Genomic DNA, 4,552 nt, shown 5'->3' on the forward strand with positions numbered 1-4,552 from the left:
ATAAAGAAAGCTGAAATCCAACTTATAACGAAGAAGTTCTGACTCATTGAAGTTTCATGATTTAAACCGACACGACTTTGTGTAACTTAAAAAGTAAATTTTGGATAAATTACTTTTTAGCCTTATTGATCTAGAAGAAAGTCGTAGTAGTCGTTAAACCGAGAGCGTGCATATAAAGAACGTCCAAATGTGACTTCATTTAGGAAGTTATGATTTTCTAAGATTCAGCGTAGCAGTGTACAACTCAAAAATTGAATTTTAGATCGGTCGATTTTTAGCCGAGATGATCTAAATGAGAATTAAATATCACACTAATAGGAGTTTAACGATAAAAGACAATCGAAAACAGAATCTGTATGTAGAAGTTATGAATTTTACACAGTTATTAACAATGTAATCTTCTTAGACTGTTAAACTTAAGATTGGTCGAGAATTAGCCAATGGGTCGAAAGGAAAGTTGTATTACTCAGAAATAGCTATGTGTGGATATAAAGAACGTAAAAAACGGAGCTCGTATGTAGAAGTTATGATTTTTTGAAGATTTGCAGTTTTACCTGCGTCTGGTGCCGCGTGTCAGCACTAGAGGCGAAGCCTTGGTGCCTATGAAAGCTCACGACATGAGAGGCATGTATCACAATGTGAGAGGCCCTTGGGCAGCCTATAAATAGAGCAAAATTTCACTCATTTCTTCACAAGTTTCCATTATATTCTCTCCCAACCCCCCTAAGGCCCCAAAGCCTTATAGTGGTGTTGATTCTGATGGCATGTGCGGAATTAGAAAAGATCTAGTGATTCATCATACAAATTCAAGAACACAAGGAGTAAATAAATCTTTGTAAGCTCTTATTAGATCTAGAAAGAATATACAAATGGGTTTGTACAAAATTCTCTCTCTAGTCTAACACTCCAAATGGACTCTTTTTATATAATGGGAGTCACTCACTTCCTATTTATAGGAAAGACTCAACCCATTTACACATACAAAGAGGAAAGCCTAAAACAATACATCCAAGCATGACTTTGCACCCTAACATTCTCCCCGTCAAAGTTAGGATTGGATGTCCGGCTTTAATCTCCAACGAGCTAGCGCGATCAAGACCAAACTCCCCCTCGAAGTAACACCGGTCTTCAAATCCGCAAATGAATATTCGACAAACCCGAGAAGCTTCGAATACCCATCATTCTCCCCCTTTTTATAATCAAAAATTGATTATAAAACCCACTAAGGATGAGAAGCGCCCGAGGAATAATCTTCACAATACTCCCCCTTGATGTGTACCAAAAATGAATCACCAAAAATCTTACACGGAAAAACAATCACGAAAAAGCCACAAAAAAATTTTCAATTTATGAAAAATTTTGACTTTTTGGGTGAAAGTTGCAAGATTTTTCAAAATCCGGGTAGATATTGTCACTTTCTGAAACTTGCAGGGACCCGTTGCGCCAAAAAGAGTCAAATATGCGAAACTCTAGCCCATTTGCGAAACCGGGCATAAAGCGTAAATTCGCACAAACTGCAAGGACCAAAACTGAAAATTTCACATTTTTTCAGCTTTTATTGCCATTTTGCGAAGTTGGGTATAAACTGTCAAAAATGCGAAACTGCAGGTACTCGTTTTGACAATTTCTGTATGTTCTTTAAACTTGCGAAGTTGGGTCAATTTTGTCATTTCGTGAAAAAATCAGGGACCAATTTTGAAACTAATTGCTTTCTTCTTCCCCAATTCACTTATATAGTTCGCATGTTTCAATTACTTCGCACGTTCCTTCAATTTCATGAATGCGAATCATGAATGAGATGAATTCGCATTTTGACTCCAAAACAAAACACCAAATGCGAACCCGGTTTTCCATTCCAGATGCGAACACAAGTTATAGATGCGAACTCATGTTTGACATACTCAAATGCGAACACAAATTGATTATGCGAACTCAATTTATTTCATATGTGAACTGAAACCCATATGCGAACTCGCACAAATCAAATCCTTATATGCGAACTAAGTTGATTTCATATGCGAAAGTCGACTCCATAAATCCCATAATGAACTCCAATTTAGACACTGACACATCAAAATATAATTTCTCCCAATTCGATCTTTCCCAGCTCGTTTGATAAGAATCGACCATTACGAATTAGATTTCGATCCTCTTTCTTCCATCGACTATTAATCTGTAAAGATGCGAAATCAAATCAACAACTCAAATCGACTCCAAACATCAACTTCAACACAAAATCAAAACTATCGAATATCAATTCTTCATAGCAATTGCGATTTTGACTTCAGTTAACCCTGAACACGGATTCTATGCGAACGAACAAATCCAGTAAATATGGATTTCGATCCTAAGCAACTGATTTTCTTTTGTTTCTCATTCTCCTTCCACTTCTCAAGCAAACTCACATAGCCTCATACTTTATGGTTAACAGATGGAAATCGACTGTTCGTTCATAGACGTCATACCCTCTATCATCGATTTAGAATTGAAGAACCAAAATCAAATCCAGCCATTCAACATCAAATTTCTTCTTGAAATTAGTGATTCGTTAACACACCTCTCTTATTAACAAATATCAGAACCATCGACCACAATATTCTCGATTCCAAACTAAATCAGTCGCACAGTGAACAAATTCACAAACCGATTTTGACTTTTTGAGTCAACGATCCATAAACATGAAATTGATTATTCTAAGGTCTAATTTCAGATCAAAATACGTTCCATTAGCTATTCTTCACCTTCATCAAGTGTTCTTGATCAACAATTTCAAATTTCTTGATCAATTTCATCAAAATTAATCATAAACAATCGGCTCACTTGATCCTCATCGGTTTGAAATAGAAGAAGCCATAAACAACCGATTCACAAGTTTAAAATCATGAATCATTGCTCGATTGTCAAACATTACACAGACGAAAAAGAAAACGCAAGAACATCACGAATAAAAATCGAGACAATTGCATCAGAATGTACAACTCGTCAAAGCGTCGGATGAAGAACAAAGAATGATCAATTTGTTTATCTGATTATTGATGAATAGGAACAGAGATCTCGACAAAATGGACTCAAATCATGAATAGTAACGTTTAGAATTGGATTTGGGCTCAAATAAATCGGATAATGATTTTGAGTGAAACACCGATTTTCACAAAAGGATTATGGATAGTGGATTGGGCTATTGAAGTAAAGATGAACAGTAATCATTTTGGGCTCAAATCAAACGTGAATAGTAACAGATAAGAAATTTGGATCAATTTTGTTTGGACTTGAAGTTAACAATAAAAGGCTTACAAATTGTTTTGAGATTTGGGTTTTGATCTAAGAAAAAATATTGTTGGATCACCAATGGTGTTGAAACGAATTTGATCCAACGAGACAAATCGATCAAAAACGAAAAACGAAAAATACGAATCGAAATCATGGATGTTTTGGAATCCATTTGAGAATTTGTGATACCTTTTTGACGAATCGAGATCCATTTTCAATGAACAAATCAAATTTGGAAGATCTTGGTTCTTTTGTCGGAATGAGAAAATCTCCAAATCGAACATTGTACCACCCACTATGCGAGATGTACAACTCGTTCTTCGTGTTCTTCAACAATCCAAGAACATCTTCAAAAGAACCACCAACACTTTTGGGTTTTGACTTCAAATTCAATGCAACGTTTGGAGATTGTTGCTTTGGAACCCAAATTTACTTCACGGATTTTGGCTTCACAACATTTGACGATTTTTGTGAGTAAACCCGCTTGTTTTTCCGATTCATCTTCTTCTTCTTTTTCTTTTTCATCTTTTTGCATCTTGAAGACTTGACTTCATGAACAAACCCACTTTCAACAACATGAACATTTTGAGTTTGAATCAAATCTTTTGGAGTTTGATATTTGTGAATTTCTTGAACCACCGGCTTCCGATAAGGAATCATTCCTTCAAACGAATCACAAGAACACAAAATATCATCAGTTTGAACTCCAATCGAGCAAAAAACTTTTTCATCTTGAGAATCAACTTGAACTCCTTTTTCTTGAACATCAAGAACATCACATTGAACTCCATTGTCAAGAACTTCAACAAACTTAAGAGCATGAAGATCATTTGGGTCTTCAATAAGAGAAACATATTTCTTATTGAATAAATCTCTTTCTTCTCCTTCCTTTTGATTTCTACTACGAACTAATATGGACAAGGCAATTTTATTCAACCATGCAATCTTACAAATTGGTTGAAATACCAAGCTTCCATGATCATCCTTCAAACCTCCATAAGAAACCAAATTACCCCATGAAATCAATTTGCTTAACAACAACCCATAAAATTGATCTTCATTGACTTTGTATTTCACATCTTTAATGATCACAATCCAAGAATCATATGGCAAACCCACCATGATCACAAAAACTTGATGAATTCTAGAGAGAGAAAGTGATTTTGAATGGGTTTTCTAGAGAGATAAAGTGATACAAACAAGTATTCTAGAGAGAGAAAGTCGAATTATGGATCAAATCAAGGAAAAATTCGACTTCTAGAACACAAAAACACACTAATCA

The sequence above is a fragment of the Lactuca serriola genome, chromosome 6 (genome assembly GCF_051521515.1).
Source record: "Lactuca serriola cultivar US96UC23 chromosome 6, Lser_US96UC23_V15, whole genome shotgun sequence".
NCBI classification, from domain to species: Eukaryota; Viridiplantae; Streptophyta; class Magnoliopsida; order Asterales; family Asteraceae; genus Lactuca; species Lactuca serriola.